Source organism: Eschrichtius robustus, chromosome 11 (assembly GCF_028021215.1).
Source record: "Eschrichtius robustus isolate mEscRob2 chromosome 11, mEscRob2.pri, whole genome shotgun sequence".
Taxonomy (NCBI): Eukaryota; Metazoa; Chordata; class Mammalia; order Artiodactyla; family Eschrichtiidae; genus Eschrichtius; species Eschrichtius robustus.
Genome location: NC_090834.1, coordinates 100,112,999 through 100,131,953, shown reverse-complemented (window position 1 = coordinate 100,131,953; position 18,955 = coordinate 100,112,999). Strand labels below are relative to the sequence as shown.

The window sequence follows — 18,955 nt, the reverse complement described above, 5'->3', positions numbered from 1 at the left end:
TTGTGTTGACTGGCAGAGAAGGTAGATCTGGCTTCCCCCTCCCACTTTTTTCCCCCCTATTTTTAAAAACTTGCAAATCTGTAGAAGTTTTTAGGGGTACTGGTCAGGTATAGTGGAATGTTCCTGTATTGGAATTTATCTGATGTTTTTCTCATGATTAGACTGGGGTTATGAGTGTTCGGGTGGAAGATCACAGAGAGAATGCCATATTCATCACATCATATAACATCACATCAACATGATTTGTGACTGTTGATATTGATTTGATCATATGGCTGAAGTAGTGTTTGTCAGGTTTCTTCACTGTAAGTTATTCTTTTCCTCTTTTCATACTGTGCTCTTTGGAAGGAAGTAATTATGTACGGCTCACTTATGGGGAGAGGAGTTGTGCTTCCTGTCCTTGGGGTAGAATACCTACATAATTTATTTGAATTTCTTCTGCATGGGACATTTGTCTCTCTCTCCCCATTTATTAATTTAATTAGTCAAACATTTATATCAGTATGAACTGAAGGATATTTTATACTTTGAGTTATATTCCAATACTACTTTATTTTGTTGCTGAAATTGTTCCAGCTTTATCCATTGAGAGTTCTTTCTGTTGACTCCTGTGCCCCTTTAACATTCCCACATCTGTGTGCGTGTGTTTGTGTGTGTGTGTGTGTGTGTGTGTGTGTGTGCGTGCATGCTGTTTTTATTTAATTATATTTGAGCACTTCCCTACTTTCTGGCACTATAAGGTGCTCTAGGCTCATCTTGTATATTTCGTGTCACAGTGCCAGAATTAGCCATTTCTCCAAGAAGCCCTGGCACCTTTTATTGGAGAATGGTAATAGAAACCAAGATCTGAGCAGTAAGTGTTCTCATTGCTACCGGGGTGTCATTTTTTTTGGGCCCTCTCAGCTAACAGAACAAAGAAATATAGATGTATATGCTAACTGGTGTATATAGACATATCTATAGATATTTCTATATGTCACCATCTGTATCTATGTTAAGTTAAATATGAGTTCTTACTGATATTTCCAAGTCTAATCCATTACCATATGGATCATTCTAGCCTCCTCCCCCTTGTTGATCTGAATTTCCACTTCAACAGTGAGAAACTTGGCTTCCATCATCCATTTACTTAATTGTTCCACTCCAGTATACATGTATAGCAATATCTGAATCGTTAATTCACACTCCCATAGGAAACTTTATTAACTAGAAGTACAGTGCTTATATGCAGTTCCTTTTGCCTTTAGTTTTCAGACTCCATTCATTTCCGAAGTTACCTAGGTCAGTTCTTTTTCCCCACCCACTTCAGTGAGGTGGTTTCACACATTTGTAATATAGTTAGATTCTCTTGTCACAAGTCTGCATTCTTTTATGGGATCCCCCAATCTCCTAAATGACTTTTTAAAATTAGCATGCATTAAAGTTTACTCTTTATGTTGTATACTTCTGTAGGTTTTGACATTCATAATGTTATTTATCCACCATTACAGTATCATAAAGAATAGTTTCACTGCCCTAAAAATCTCCTGTAATTCACCTATTCATCATTTTCTCCCTCGCCTACCTCCTTGCAACCACTGATCTTTTTACTGTCTCCATAGTTTTTCCTCTTCCAGAGTGTAATATAATTGGAATCATACACTATGTACCCTTTTCAGACTGGCTTCTTTCACTTAGGAGTATCTATGTGAGGTTCTTCCATGTCTTTTCTTGGCTTGATAGCTCATTTCTTTTTTATTGCTGAATAAGATTTCATTGTATGGATGTACCACAGTTTGTTTATCCATTCACCTAATTGAAGGATATCTAGGTCACTTCTAGTTTTTGACAATTATGAACAAAGCTGCTCTAAACATTTTTTTGTGTGTGGACATAAATTTTTAGTTCCACTGGGCAAATACCTACAAGTGTGATTGCTGGATCATATGGTGAGACAATGTTCAGCTTTGTAAGAAACTGCCAAACTCTCTTCAAAAGTGGCTGTACCATTTTGCATTTCCACCAGCAGTGAATGAGGGTTCTTTTTGCTTCACATCTTGTCAGCATTTAGTTTCATCAGTTTTTTTGGATTTTAGCCATTCTAGTAGGTGTGAGGTATCCCACATTTTAAAATTTTGTTTTTCAAGACATGACTTTTTTGAAGATAAATGATAGGGTTTTTTTTTTTTAGAGGAAACTTTTAAAAAATAACCTTTTTATTTTGTAATAATTTTCGATTTACAGAAAAGTTGCAAAGATACAGAATTCTATATACCCCTCACCCAGTCTCCTCTGTTGTTAACATCTTACATGGTACATTTGTCAAAATGAAGAAACCAATATTGATGCATTCGTTTTAACTGAACTCCAGATTTTGTTGGGATATATGTAGTTTTCTATTTATATCACCTTTCTGTTTCAGGATCCAATCCAGGGTAACCTGTTGCCTTTACTTGTCATCCCTCTGAGTCTCCTCTGGTCTTTGACAGTTTCCTCAGTCTTTCCTTGTCTTCATGGTCTTGACAGTTTTGAGTACTAGTCAGTTATTTTCTGGAATGTTCTTCCTTAGGGTTTGTCTGATTTTTTTTCATTATTAGACAAGGGTTATGTGTTTTTGGAAAGAATGTTACAGAATACCATCATTTCCTATCAGGAAATATGCGATAACCACATGACATCACTGATGATGTTAACCTTGAACACTTGGTTATGGTAGTGTTTGCCAGGTTAAGTAGTAAAGTTACTATTTTTCCCTTTCTATACTTATTCTTTTTTTTTTTTTTTAAGTTTTGTTGTTGTTGTTGTTTATTTATTTATTTTTGGCTGCACCATGCGGCATGCAGGATCTTAGTTCCCCAACCAGGAATCAAATCTGTGCCCCCTGCAGTGGAAGCACAGAGTCTTAACCACTGGACCACCAGGGAAGTCCCTATGCCTATTCTTTGGAGGTGAGTGACTGAGTCTAGCCCATCCTCAAAGTGGGTGGGGGACTTAAATTCTACTTCCTGAAGGGAAGAGTATCTACATAGATTATTTGGAATTTTGTAATGAAGATTTGTCTGTTCTCCCCCATTTATTTTTCTGTTTAACCATTTATCTATACAGTATGAATATCTGTTTTAAAATCTGATTCTTTGTTATTTATTTATTTTTGCTCAAATTGTTGCAGCTTTCAGGTTGGCTCCTCCTGTGTTCCTTTGACATGCTCCTATCCTTTTTTTCTTTTTGAGCATTTCCTTTCTGGTACAACAAGATGCTCCAGACCCATCTTATATTTTCCCTGTCCCAGCCCTAGAATCAGCCCTGGTTCCTTTTATGGGACAGTGGTATTTAGAAGCCAAGATCTGGATACTAGGTGTGCTTATTGCTAGGGTGTCATTGTTCCTAGGCTCTCTCAGGAAACAGAGGTAGGTATGTATGTATACTAAGTCATTTATATGCTTATACATACAGTTGTTTTATATATTTCCATCTGTATTTACATTAAGCTAAACATGAATTCATACAGGTCTCTCCAACTTTCAGAGGAAACTTATGTCCCAAACACATGTCCTCTTTGTGGTATGCTTTTTACTGAGATCTAACTTCCCCCCCCCGTAACTCTTTTTTTTTTATTTTTAATATATTTATTTATTTATTTATTTATTTTTGGCTGCGTTGGATCTTCATTGCTGCGTGTGGGCTTTCTCTAGTTGCGGCAAGCAGGGGCTACTCTTCGTTGCGGTGTGCGGGCTTCTCACTGCAGTGGCTTCTCTTGTTGTGGAGCATGGGCTCTAGGCATATGGGCTTCAGTAGTTGTGGCTTGTGGGCTCTAGAGCGCAGGCTCAGTAGTTGTGGCACACGGGATCAGTTGCTCTGTGGCATGTGGGATCTTCCTGGACCAGGGCTTGAACCCGTGTCCCCTGCACTGGCTGGCAGATTCTTAACCACTGTGCCACCAGGGAAGTCCCCCATAAGCCTTTTTAAGTACCACAGAAAACATTGTTTTCCCTTACTTGGTAACAGCAATTGTTTATTCCTAGAATATGATCTTTGTTCAGAGATGCATTCAAAATAAATTCTGACTCAGTTGGAATGGTCAGACATTTTTGGCATAGATAGGATGTCAGATAAGCCTTGGTGACCTCCTGTCTCTTCAGACATAATTTTTATTATTTTATTAAGAGATTAGAAACCTAATTCTTTGATATCTTGATTATTTTTCTTAGAGGTTATTTTTAAATTTTAAAAAAATTTATTTATTTATTTATTTATTTATTTATTTTTGGCTGCATTGGGTCTTCGTTGCTACGTGTGGGCTTTCTCTAGTTGTGGCAAGCAGGGGCTACTCTTCCTTGCGGTGCGCGGGCTTCTCATCGCGATGGCTTCTCTTGTTGCGGAGCACGGGCTTCAGTAGTTGTGGCACATGGGCTCAGTAGTTGTGGCTCGCGGGCTCTAGAGCTCAGGCTCAGTAGTTGTGGTGCACAGGCTTAGTTGCTCCGCGGCATGTGGGATCTTCCCGGACCAGGGATTGAAGCCGTGTTCCCTGCATTGGCAGGCAATTCTTAACCACTGTGCCACCAGGGAAGTCCCTTAGAGGTTATTAATTAAAGTGACTTTTAAATTCTTTCTATAAAGATGAGAAAAAAGTTGAGTAGTCTAAAGTATTTCTTGAAATGAAATTCATTTGTTTAATGCAGTTGTCTTTTTTCTTTTTTCAACCATAAGACTTAAAGTAGTGTTTTATTTATCTGTAAGTTAAATACCAGGAAATAAACCAAAAAAGTATTTTCTGCAGTCTAAATTTTATTGACTTACTTCAAGTAGATCCTACTCCCTCTTTATGCACAGTTTCACCCTGCTTGGTTCTTTCTTCCTGTCTTTCTTTTTCTTTCTTTCTTTCTCTCTTTCTTTCTTTCTTTCTTTCTTTCTTTCTTTCTTTCTTTCTTTCTTTCTTTCTTTCTTTCTCTCTCTCTCTCTCTTTCCTTCCTTCCTTCCTTCCTTTCTTCTTTCCTTCCTTCCTTCCTTCCTTCCTCCATCCATCCTTCCTTCCTTCCTTTCTTTCATTTTTGACTGTGTTGGGTCTTCGTTGCTGTGCGTGGGCTTTCTCTGGTTGCGGCGAGTAGGGGGCTACTCTTTGTTGCGGTGTGCGGGATTCTCATTGCGGTGGCTTCTCTTGTTGCGGAGCACAGGCTGTAGGCTCGCGGGCTTCAGTAGTTGCAGCACACAGGCTCAGTAGTTGTGGCACACAGACTTAGTTGCTCCACGGCATGTGGGATCTTCCCGGACCAGGGCTCGAACCCGTGTCCCCTGAATTGGCAGGTGGATTCTTTTTTTTTTTTTTTTTTTTTTATTTATTTATTTATTTATTTTTGGCTGTTTTTGGGTCTTCGTTTCTGTGCGAGGGCTTTCTCTAGTTGCGGCAAGCGGGGGCCACTCTTCATCGCGGTGCGCGGGCCTCTCACTATCGCGGCCTCTCTTGTTGCGGAGCACAGGCTCCAGATGCGCAGGCTCAGTAATTGTGGCTCACGGGCCCAGCTGCTCTGCGGCATGTGGGATCTTCCCAGACCAGGGCTCGAACCCGTGTCCCCTGCATTAGCAGGCAGATTCTCAACCACTGCGCCACCAGCGAAGCCCGGCAGGCGGATTCTTAACTACTGTGCAACCAGGGAAGTCCCCCTGCTTGGGTCTTTAAATCAAGAGCTAAAATTAGGTAGCACTCGGGGCTTCCCTGGTGGTGCAGTGGTCGAGGATCTGCCTGCCAATGCAGGGGACACGAGTTCGAGCCCTGGTCTGGGAAGATCCCACATGCCGCCGAGCGACTAGGCCCATGCGCCACAACTACTGAGCCTGCGCGTCTGGAACCTGTGCTCCACAACAAGAGAGACCACGATAGTGAGAGGCCCGCACACTGTGATGAAGAGTGGCCCCCACTTGCCACGACTAGAGAAAGCCCTCTCGCACAGAAACGAAGACCCAGCTCAGCCATAAAATAAAAATAAATAAATAAATAAATAAGCAAATATGGTTAAGAAAAATTAAAAAAAAAAATTAGGTAGCACTGCTCTAAGCTAAAGTGTTAGTTTGATCACAGAGTTTGAGGAAGGAAAGCTACAAAACATAAAACATTAGAATTCAAAAAAGCCATATTGGAACCATTTGGTTTTGATGCAAGAGTCCCTCATACCTCTTTGGCAGTACATCTTGAGAGTTTTGCTACATTGATTGCTCAAATGGATTATCCTGAAAAGTTTAAATAATTATTAGTCTACTTTTTTTAAGAAGACTGGGAAGTTTATGTATTTTCTTAGATTTATTTTACATGGAAAAAAGTTACATAAAATAATTGATGTTTCAGGGATAAACCTCTGATACCTGGCAAACTTGGCTGTCTAGAACATCTCTTTCTCTAATTTGTTTTGCTGTTTTATTTCTTTTATGTATTTATTTGCAGTGGGTTTTTTTGTAATCATTTCATGTCCTTATTCACTTAAAATATGAAGTCTCTCATTTTTAGATTTTAGGAATTTTTTTCAGTACTATAATTACACACTTTTCTTCTGGTCCTTTTTCTTATGTGATACATTCCTTTTAAACAAGAAAGTCTCATGAAAACCCCCTAGTCTAGAACTAGCATGAGTTCTTCATTCGGGAGTAAAGACCAGATCCCATATCAGAAATCTCTGAGCAATAAGGGAAAACAGTTTTTTTATGCTTTAGAGGACTGCCTACTTACTTTGAGCTATGTTTAATATGGGGGATTCCTCCAAACGAAATATGGACAGTCCCCTTGAGTATTATAAAATGACATTTACTTGTTTAACTAGTAGTAAATCTGCTTTCTATAGGATAAAAAGGAATAGATTGCTTATACATCCAATGAAATGGTTTGTTTTAGATCAGAGAAGACTTGCCTTACTTGGTCCCAAGAGCTCTAAGCTAACTTAGGCCTTTCTTGAACCAGAGGACTGAAATGTGGGTTTGGTTAAGTCTGAAGTCTTTCTAAAATCTCTAGATAACTCTGGGATGATGCTTATAATAATAACACAATAATGATAGCCACTGTTTCTTGAGTGCTTGATATTTGCTGTGCCATCTGTTAGTACTACTTCCTTGCATAAAGTCACTGGCTTTGTATGATCTGGCCCTTTTCAGTCTGCCCTTTCTCTCAACTCCTGTTTTGGCCACATGAGTTGCAGTTCTGTTCTTTATCTTGCCTAGCTCTTTCAGGCTTTCACACACATGCCTGAAACATTCTCTTGTTAAATCTAGTCATTATGCCTATGCCTGGCTAATCCGTATTAATTTCCTTTAGTTCTCAGCCTAAATATCACTTTCTCAAGGAGACCTTCCCTGACCCTCCAGTCTAGATTAAGTGCCTCTGTTACACCCTCATAGTATTGCCCCTGGGCTACTGTATTTCACTTCCTGTACTCAGTAAGTAGATAAGTGCCTAATACAGAATAGCGTCAGATCATGAGATGCTACTCTGTATTAGGTACTTAGCTACATACTAAGTGTACTTGTGGGACAGAGGAGTAATATGAGTATTTGGGGGGATTCTTAACAGGTATAAAGCAGAAATCTCATTTTCACTTCAACAGTTCACCATTACAGTTAGTTGAATCACCTTAGGCAAGTTAGTTAACCTCTGTGCCTCAGTTTTCTCGTCTGTAAAATGGGGCTAGTATCAGTCTCAGAGTTATGAGAATTAAATGAGTTAGTATATGTGAAGTGCTTAGAATAGTGCCTGGCACATAATGAATGCTCCAGAAGTATGTATTAAATAAGGAACCACATGAAGATGGTACTGTTATGATGGATAATGAAACTGAGGCTCAGCTAGTGTGTGACAAAGCAAGCTTTAGAACTCACATCTAACTCCAGTGCCCAACACAACAGTTTAGATTGAATTTAATTTTGACTAGAGTGCTCTATAATAAGATTTATTACAAGCAACTGTTCTTCCTTGACTTTACCAAATGAAAGATTCTAAAATTAAAATTTCCCTCTTTTAATGGATTTTATAATCAAAAAGTAGGTACTACGAAAAGTGACAAAAATCTTATAAATTTTTTGAAATCTATTACTTAATAATTTTTCACTTTGAAAGTGGGTTTACTTTAGAATTCCATTAAATATATCATGTTTCCCTCTTACATTTGAAATACGCATTCAACATACAATATTTTATTTATAAACTCAGAGAACACATTTATTGTATATTTAAGACTTCTATGATTTGATGAAATTGTGCTATTTTAGGAATTATGTGTTAGAGGACGAAGCACTCTGCTGGATGCTGGGGTAATAAATAAGATTCAGGGGGCTTCCCTGGTGGTTCAGTGGTGAAGAAGCCGCCTGCCAATGCAGGGGACATGGGTTCGAGCCCTGGTCTGGGAAGATCTCACATGCCGCGGAGCAACTAAGCCCGTGTGCCACAACTACTGAGCCTGCGCTCTAGAGCCCGCGAGCCACAGCTGCTGAGCCCACATGCCACAACTACTGAAGCCCGTGTGCCTAGAGCCCGTGCTCCGCAATGAAGAGTAGGCCCCTGCTCGCCACAACTAGGGAAAGCCCGTGTGTAGCAACGAAGACACAACGCAGCCAAAAATAAAAAAATAAATAAATTTATTTAAAAAAAAAAAAAAAAGATTCAGATCTTTCTTTCAAAGGAGATATGGTGTCCAAAAAATGTTAAGGGGAAGAATTGAGGCTTATGGGATGAGTATAGACAGCTCCAGCTTCAAGGTGCCAGGCTGGAATTTTAAAGTTTTAGAGCTTTTAAAAACATTATGATAGAAAATATTGAAGCTTGTTGTTTAAAAAAGAAAAAAGACATGGCTAGGTATTAAAGTGAGAAGTAAAAATTCTTTAGCTAGTCCCATAGACACTGTTTTAAAGTGGTCATAGTTAAGTTTTCTATGGATCCATCCAGAAAAGTTTTATGTGCTTTCAAACATGTACAATGTTGTATTAGTTTTCTATGACTGCTGAAACAAGTGACCACAAATTTGGTGGCTTAAAACAACAGTAATTTATTCTCTCACAGTTCTGGAGTCCAGAGTCCAAAATTTAGGGTGAGTAGGAGTTTAGGATTAAAATATACACACTACTGTATATATAAAAGAGATAACCAACAAGGACCTACTGCACAGGGAACTATACTCAGTATCTTGTAATAACCTATAATGGAAAAGAATCTTAAAATACATACATATATATGTGTGTGTGTGTGTGTGTGTGTATGTATGTGTGTATATCTGAATCACTTTGCTGTATGCCTGAAACTAACACAACATTGTAAATCAACAATATTTCAATAAGAATTTTTTTAAAAATTTAGGGTGAGTCTTACTGGAGGCTAATATTGAGGCAAAGCCATGCTTCTCCAGAGGCCCTGGGGAAGCACTCCTTCCTTGCCTCTTCAGCTTCTGGCGGCTCTTGGTATCCCTTGGCTTGTGTTGCATCACTCCAGCCTCTTCTGATCTTGCTCTTCTCCATGTTCACATCGCCTTCTCTTCTGTGTGTGTCAAATTTCCCTCTGTTACCCTCTTATAAGGATACATGTGATTGCATTCAGGGCTCATCCAGATAATCCAGGATGATCTCCCCATCTCAATATCCTTAATTTAGTCACATCTGCAAAGACCCTTTTTCCACATAAAACATTTAAAGTTTTCAGGGATTACAGCCCAATATCTTTGGGGGTCATTATCAGCCTACCACCAATGTGTATGACCCTCTTTTTTATTTTTACTAAACACAAAAAAAGGAATTAGACTTCATAGGCTATCTTCCAAATTTCTTTTTAAAACTTAATAATAGATTTCTTCCACGTCAGTATTTAAATATCTTCTTTAGTCTTCTTTGTCTTTTTTTTTCTTTAAATACCTACAGGGCATTTTGTTGAATAGACAAGTATCTCACTTTTTTTTTTTAATTGCAGCTTAAAAAAAAAAAGCATGTAACATAAAAATTACCATCCTAATCATTTTAAATTAACTACATTCACATTGTGGTGAAACACATCTCAAAAACTTTTTCATCTTGCAAATCTTATACACTGTATGCATTAAGCAACTTTCCTTTTCCTCCTTCTCCCAGCCCCTAATAACCACCATTCTACTTTCTGTTGCTAATTTAATAGTTTAGATACCTCATATAAGTGGAATCATACAATATTTGTCTTTTTGTGACTGGCTTATTTCACTTAGCATGATATCCTCAAAGTTTATCCATATTGTAACATGTAACCGGATTTCCTTCCTTTTTAAGACTACTATTCCATTGTATGTGTGTACCACATTTTGCTTATCCATTCATTCATTCTTCTGTGGACATTTGGGTTGTTTCTACTGCTTTGAACATGGATGTACAAATCTGAGCCCCAGCTTTCAATTCTTTTGTATATATATGTACACACACTCATGCATACACTTAGAAGTGGAATTGCTGGATCATATGGTAATATGGTATTCTAGTTTTACTTTTTTTGAGGTTACTCCATACTGTTTTCCATAGCAGTTGCACCATTTTACAATCCCACCAACAGTGTACAAGTGTTGCAATTTCTCTACATTCTTGCCAACATTTGTTATTTTCTGTTTTTTTTTTTATTTGTTTATTTGATAGTAACCATTTTAATGGGTGTGAGGGATATCTCATTGTGGTTTTGACTTGCGTTTCTCTGATGATTAGTGATGTTGAGCATCTTTTCATATGATTGTTGGCCATTTGTATATCATCTTTGTAAAAACGTCTATTCAAGTCTTTTGCCCATTTTTAATCGGGTTATTTGGAGTTTTGTTGTTGTGGGAGTTTTTTTTTTTTAACATCTTTATTGGAGTATAATTGTTTTACATGTTGTGTTAGTTTCTGCTGTATAACAAAGTGAATGAACTATATGCATACGTATATCCCCATATCCCCTCCCTGTTGCATCTCCCTCCCACCCTCCTTATCCCACCCCTCTAGGTGGTCGCAAAGCACCGAGCTGATCTCCCTGTGCCATGCAGCTGCTTCCCACTAGCTATCCATTTTATATTTGGTAGTGTATATATGTCAATGCTACTCTCTCACTTTGTCCCAGCTTACCCTTCCCCCCTCCATGTCCTCAAGTCCGTTCTCTACGTTTGTGTCTTTATTCCTGTCCTGCCCCTAGGTTCATCAGACCATTTTTTTTTTTAAGACTCCATATATATTTGTTTTTCTCTTTCTGACTTAATTTCACTCTGTATGACAGATTCTAGGTCCATCCACCTCACTACAAATAACTCAATTTCGTTTCTTTTTAAGGCTGAGTAATATTCCATTGTATATAGGTGCCACATCTTCTTTATCCATTCATCTGTCCATGGACACTTAGTTTGCTTCCATGTCCTGGCTATTGTAAATAATGCTGCAGTGAACATTGTGGTACATGACTCTTTTTGAATTATGGTTTTCTCAGGGTATATGCCCAGTAGTGGGATTGCTGGGTCATATGGTAGTTCTATTTTTAGTTTTTTAAGGAACCTCCATACTGTTCTCTATAGTGGCTGTATCAATTTACATTCCCACCAACAGTGCGAGAGGGTTCTGTTGTGGGAGTTCTTGATATTCTCTGGATATTAACCCCTTATCAGATAAATGATATATAAATATTTTCTTCTCTTCTGTAGGTTATCTTTTTACTCTGTTTATTATGTCCTTTGATACACAAAAGTTTTTAAGTTTGATATAGTCCTCATTGTCCTTTTTGCTTTTGTTGCCTGTGTTTTTGGCATCATATCTAAGAAATCACTGTCCATTCCAGTGTCATGAAGCTTTTCCTCTATGTTTTCTCCTAGGAGTTTTACAGTTTTAGAGCTTACATTTAGGTTTTTAATCATTTCATATTAATTTTTATGTATGGTGTAAGGTAAGGGTCCAACTTCATTCTTTTGCATCTAGCTATCCAGTTTTTCCAGTCACCATTTGTTGAAGAGACCATCCTTTCCCCGTTAAGTGGTCTTGGCACCCTTGTCAAAGATCATTTTACCCTAAACGCAAGGGATTATTTTTGGGTTCTCTATTCTGTTCCATTGGTCTGTTTGTCTTTATGCCATTACCACACTGTTTTGATCACTGTGGCTTTTTAATGTGTTTTGGAATCAAGAAGAGAGTCCTGCAACAGTTTTTTTCAAAAGTGTTTTGACTATTCAGGGTCCTTTGAGATTCCATATGAATTTTAGGATTAATTTTTCTACTTCTACAAAAAAAAATGCTGTTGGGATTTTGAGAGAGACTGTGTTGAATCTATAGATTATTTTCTGATATATGGAATCTTAATAATACTAAATCTTCCAATCCATGGATATGGGATGTCTTTTCATTTATTTGTGTCTTCTTTAATTTCTTTCAGCATTGTTCTATAGTTCTCAGTGTACAAGTCTTTCATCTCCTTGGTCAGGTTTATTCTCAAATATTTTATTCTTTTCAATGCTATTGTAAGTGGAGTTGTTTAAACTGACACAACTTTGTAAATCAACTATACTCCAATAAAAAATTTTTTTAAGTTTATTTTAGTATATGTAAGTTACACCTCAGTAAACCTGACTTAAAAGTTCTTAGATTGGGGGACCTCTTCTCCCTCTGATCCTCTGTTAACGCTACTTCTGACAGCTAAGAACACAGGTAACTAGGAGCAGTCGGGGTTGGGGTGGGGGGGCTGCTATACATTTGCTTTTTAGTTTTAAAAGGAATGTAACAGAAAAGGCAGACAGTATTTGTTGAACATTATGTATTTTATTTACCAAATACTTATGTATAGCAGTTAATTCTAGGCACTTTACAAATATAATAAACTTAACTCATTTAATTCTCCTAATAACCCAATAAGGTGAAAAAATTCCTCATTTTACAAATAGAAAACAGAAGCACAGAGAGGTAGGAGTTGTCTAAAACCACACAGCTAATAAACGGCACAACCAGGATTTGAACTAAGCATTCTGGCCCCAGAGTCCATGCTCTTAATCTCTAACTTGGCCTCTTTCCTTCACTGAGTATGATCTAATAAAGAATTCCAGTTAATGCTTAAAACTTCTTTCCCCCTTGCTCTGGCTATGTGTACAATAAATATTTTTCTTATCTCTGCTTGATTTGTTGCAGGAAAAACACTACAGTGAAGAAGGATTTTTTAAAAGCACAAGAAATGCCACCTTTCTAATATATGAATTATCATTTTCCCATGTTTTCTTCCATATATAATATTTGCTAAATCATTTCCTAAACAGTTTCAACTTTGCTCTGTTAAGGAGAATACTTCTATCTGGTAATCTGTTGAATTGTGAAGGTTTTACGTGTCCAGTTTAGTCTCTTCATGGTATAGTAAAGAAAAGGATACAGTAACCAAAATAAGATGGGCTGTGTTTGGGCTGTGATATTTGGTAAGATATCTAAGTATTATTTTAAAATTTTTATATAAAACGTCTTTGCTTTGGGGCAAAAGATATAAATCTGATTGTACTGAGCTGTACAATAAATGGATTTTTTTCTCTCTAAATTCTTAATTCACTAATAAGCACAGCACTGGGTATTATCCATTTGTGTGTGTGCATGTGCACATATACTCACTGCATTATGCTTATTGAAGTTATCTGGACTCCTGTGTCAAAATAACTGTTGGTCATACCTTTTGTGATAATTATTTATTGAGTATTCATTTGTTATCACACGGAAAAAAGATGAGTGAGCTACATTCCAACCTTTGCCCTTGAGGTGCTCACAATCTAATGGGAAGGCTGATCTACAAACCATTACGCTCAGAACAGAGTGATAAGCTTGATACAGACAGAATGAAAGAAGGTCTTAATTACTTAATTCAAAAGTATCATTCACAGTTAAATGCACTTTAAAATGAGATTTTTTTGGCAGTTCAAAATCAGACTAATCTAATCTGAATCAGTTTCTCTTCATGATAACCTTAGCCTAGAATTTTCTAAGACCTTCAGAATAAGGGTAACCTGGGTCTGCTCCTTATTAGAGCAGTCTTTTGGCCTGTCCTTTGGAATCTAAATTTCCACTTGAACCCCTGTTTGGGATGGAAGATGTTAGGGCACTTATAAATGGTCTTTAGCTTTACTAAATTGATTCCCATACAGGTTTGGTGGTGGCTTACGGTTTTAATAAGGTATGTTTATTTGTCAAGATTAGATGAAGGTAACACCGGCTTAATAACCACATAAATTTCTTTCCTGACAGTATAAAGGAGACACAAAATGCATACAGACCTTATAATCTGAGATTGAGGGAAAATTCCTCCTATGAAAAGAAATTTAAAATTCATTAATGACCTGTGGAGAGCTCAGAGACCATTACTTAACTCCCTGAGATATTAATCCAGTTTCTACTACAATTTTTCACAAGAACTCTTCATATTACATTAGATGACTGCACATCACAGTTGTATTTGCACGCAAGATTTCTTTATCTACATAGACTTGTAGTGAATTCTTGGCCAATGTTTCAAAGATCACATTTTACTCACAAGAAGGAGAATGTTATTTTTCTATTTTGCCCCCTACTTCCGTCTTCTATCGTTGTCTAGGATTCCTCATGTTGTACAGAAGAGAAAGAAGTCACTGAGAGGGTGAGGTGAAGCAGAGCAGGCTGTCAGAATTCTTTTCTGTGCCTTTGAGTTGCCATTTGAAAAACACCGCTCAAGTTAATGGAAGAAGCCACTTACGTAATGGGGGCTGTATATTTACCCTGATGCTTTGACTGTTTCCTGCAGCAACTTTTTTCGCCCCTGGAGGAGGAATTAGGATTGTGTTAGTAAGAACAGGTCACCTCCTTTGTTTCTGGAACATTATCTGTGTTGCCACAAAAAAAAGAGGTCCCCACCCAGCTGCGGTGGAGTTTTCCTAGCTGGGCCTTCATTCACCTCTTGCCTTGGAAGCCCTCTGGGCTGGAAGGAGCACCCTGGGTCCTGCAGACCTCTGAGCAAAGGCACGCTGCGGCCCCTTTAAGCCGTCAGTGTGTGCCGGGGCGGGGGCGAGGTGGGGCGGGCACTCTGACTGTGAGCTCTGGGCCCCGCCCCCGAGGAGGCGTTTCTCAGCGGCCTCCGCACCAATGCCACCACCGCCCCCGCCCGCCCGCTATTCCTGCAGATTCTGCCTCGGACCGTAGGGCCCCGACCTCTCCCTGCCTGGGGAGCGTAAGTGCCAAGCTGCGGGCGAGGGTCAAGCATCCCGTGCCCATGCCGGAAGTCCTGGTGGACTGTACAGGGGACTTTCCTGGCTTATCAGAGGCTAAGGCGGCGAAAGAGCGTAAACAATGCCGGCTGCAGTGAGCTAAAGCCTGGGGCATCTGCTCTACTTCTGGGTGGTGACAGCGGCCCTAGGGTGCTGGTCTGGATATGCAGTGGTTGAGCGGTGCCCAGAACCTAGCTTTGCCCCAGCCTGGTTCCTACTGGGAATGAGGAGAGGATTGCTTTTACCCTGTATAATCCCACTAAGCTAGATGGGTGGAGCTGGATCTAGTGCCCTGGGCCTTGGGTCCTTAGCCTGGGATTTGGAGACCTGGGTAGCCTTGGGATGAGTAAGCATTAGATTTTCAGCTACCTTGGTACAATTGAGCAGTAACTCTCAAAGTTGACCTAATTCACAGCTGGGTTTAGCTCTGTGTCTCCCCAGAGGCCTGTGTTGGTACAGAGTCTCCCTTTTGAAGACACTGGCGGTGATCATCTATTAGGGAGAGTCCAGTTAACCCTCTTTCCCACTGATATGAATAGCACGGTGTGAAAGAGTCAGCTATTTACCCCTCTCTGAAGGAACTGGTGGGAGGCCACCATCCCAGGACTAGTACAGCAAGCCCACCCAAGTTTGTTGAGATAACCTACTAGAGGAGCAGTTCGCATTTCTGGCCCTCTGATAATGCAGAATACTACAATAGGATAACACTTGTCCTTGTTAATGAGAATTACCTGGAGGTAGTGAGATTTTTTAAATTAGAGGGAAAGGCTTGTCATTTTTGTTACTGGCTACTTAAGTGATGAGATTTTGTCTGGCTTGGCCAAGTAATAAAATATAAAGTTTTCTGTGACAGTTAAATAATTGCTATGATTCTTTAATCCAGTTGGCCTTCTTAGACATGGTTTGAGTAAAGATTTCTGGGCATGTTTGTGTATTTTGTCTTATCCTTGTTTTATAATTATTTCCTTTTTTTAGCAAATTTACATCATTCTTTTTTTTGTTGTTGCTGGGTTTTTTTGTTGTTGTTTTGGTTTTTTTTAAATTTTATTTATTTATTTATTTATTTATTTATGGCTGTGTTGGGTCTTCATTTCTGTGCGAGGGCTTTCTCTAGTTGTGGCAAGTGGGGGCCTCTCTTCATCGCGGTGCGTGGGCCTCTCACCATCGCGTCCTCTCTTGTTGCAGAGCACAGGCTCCAGACGCGCAGGCTCAGTAATTGTGGCTCATGGGCCCAGCCACTCCGCGGCATGTGGGATCCTCCCAGACCAGGGCTCGAACCCGTGTCCCCTGCATTGGCAGGCAGATTCTCAACCACTGCGCCACCAGGGAAGCCCTTTACATCATTCTTTACTGGTCATTCAAAGGGGTTGCTTTTTGAGTGGGCAGAATTTTTCCTCAAACTTCCCTCAGACTCATTCTGTGCTTCTGCAATAGCATTTCCTTAGCCAGAAGTGAGTCCAGGAATGGTAATCAGATCTAGATCTCTTGTGTTGTGATAGTGAAGAGCTTTTGAAGGTCAAGAGCTTGAGAATTAGCCATAAAATAGTTTCAGTGTCATAGCTTCTTCCCAAATAGAAAGCTAAAACAGTATGTTTAGTAGCTGTATAACTATTCTTATAAGATGTCGTGGTACAGGAATTTAAAGTAAAACAACACTACACATGGACCCTTGAGTGATGGGGAAGAGTGGTGGGTGGACTGAGAGATAGGAGACAAAGGTTCTAGCCCAACTCTAACATTACTGATGACAATCTCCCTGTGCCTTACTTTTAGCTGGTTGATGAATGAGAAAATGCATAGATTGCAGGGGTCTATATGTTAATGATAGTACATAATGCACACTTAAAACTTGAAGACTAAACTGAAATTTATTCTAAGTTCAGAGTTTATTCCAAGTTGTGTCTTTATGTATGTCTTTGGAAACATTTCTTAACCTCTGGTCTAAAAATAAATAATTACATCTAAACCTTCTTCAGCAGTAGTGTGGACTTTATGGTACTTGAGCTCTTTGGAAGACATTTTAGATACAGCAGTGGTATAAAATGGTAATATTTCTGTGGAACAGATTTATTTTAGCTGGCTCCCTTGCCTTTTCCTTTGTTTTAGGCTAGGGTAAAACCTCCTGAGAGTGCCGAATAATTTGAAATTTCTGAGTATTTGTAGTATTGACTAGACTGAACCATAGCAAGCATCATATATAGGTCAAATTAATTTTATTAATGCTTCTCTTTGTTGGCAATTTTATTTACTCTTAGAGCATCAAACCTTGCTGTGTAATGAAGACTTGGTTTCATACGTCTATGTTTATAAAATCCAGAACCCTCTGTTCATTCCTGGTGCCACATTTCCAGCTACTTGAAGATCATGTTTCTCAAGTCTAAAACCAAACTCATCATATTCTTAACCTCTCCTCCACTCCCCCAAAACAAACAACTCAGAACTTTCTTCTGACATTTTCTGTCATTAGCACCACTGTTCTCCAAGTCATGTAGACTGGAGCCTCCTACTAGGTCTCCTACATCCTTAGTTGCTAAGGCTTATTGATTCTGCTTCTTTAATGTAATTCCCTTCAGTCTCCTCTGCTCATCCTTTCCATTCCAAGGAGTCTGGCTTCTATTTATCTTTGTCCTCGAGTACTGCAATAATTTCCTATCAGGATTCTACTTTCTCTCCCTTCCAATTCATTCTGCATAGATTTATCCTTCTAAAGTAATTAGGATCATGTCATTGCCCTGCTTCAAGTCATCAGCATCCTCTGCTGTTTAGCTTAATATTCAAGATTATACATGATTTGACCCTAGTCTGTCTTTCTGGTCTTATACTTAATAAATGGAGCCATTTAGTGTTCCCTAAACATGCTTAGTACTTTTCTACTTCCAAGACTTTGCCTTTCTCATTTTCTCAGCTTAAAATATCTCTTCTCCACTCCTGGTTTTGTTTTTGTTTTTACTTTTTTAAATCTACCTATCATTTATCACTGAGCTCAGATGTCATCCTTTCTATGAGATTTTTCACTGACCATCCCTTGCTTACTGGCAGTTGATCCTGTCTTTGAACTCCCTTAACCCTTATTTGTCTCTTGCTTAGGGCACTTTCCACATATAATACATTTTGTATTATGGTTATTTGTTTAGACATCTACTTTTACTCCTGTGAACTCCTTGAGTCATCATGGTTTACCCATAGGGAAATTCATCAAATGAATGCTTTAGGTAAAATTGGAATGGAGTAACTCCTTAGTGTTAGACCTATTATTAGAAAGGACTCTAACCTTTACAGCCAGCCCATTCACGTGTAAAATGATTGGCAACTTTAACAAACCACTCTCATCTCCTAAGGACTTCTGTTAGTAAACTTTGTTATTTTGTTTGTTTTTTTAACAGTTTTAATGAGATATATTATTTACATACCATTCACCCATTTAAAGTGTACAATTCACTGACTTTCAGTATATTCATAGATTTGTGCACCCATCACCACAGTCAATTTTAGAACATTTTCATTACCCCAGAAAGAAACCGCACACTCCTTAACACCCTTCTGATATCCCCAAACACCTCAGTCATAGGCAACCACTCATCTACTTTCTGTCTCTATAGATTTGCCTATTCTGGACAGTTTATATAAATGGAGTTATATAATATGTGGTCCTTTGCAACTGACTTCTTTCACTTAATATAAGGTTTTCAAGGTTCATCCATGTTGCAGCATGTATCAGTACCTCACTTCTTTTGTGTGTGTACACATAATGTAAAATTCACCATCTTAAGCATTTTTAAGTA

The 18,955-nt window shown here is 38.7% G+C and overlaps 1 protein-coding gene across 2 annotated transcripts in view; it reads left to right on the top strand.

Moving 5' to 3' along the window:
• Positions 1-18,955, top strand: part of CKAP5 (cytoskeleton associated protein 5) — a 105,514-nt gene that overhangs the window by 3,550 nt on the left and 83,009 nt on the right. The window contains exon 1 of one of the 2 annotated variants that reach the window (XM_068554354.1): positions 15,105-15,136. The exons of the other annotated variant lie outside the window; for it this stretch is intronic. The gene's annotated coding sequence lies outside the window, so the exon portion shown is untranslated. Of the gene's footprint in view, positions 1-15,104; positions 15,137-18,955 lie in introns of those variants that run through there. 2 annotated transcript variants of the gene reach the window in all.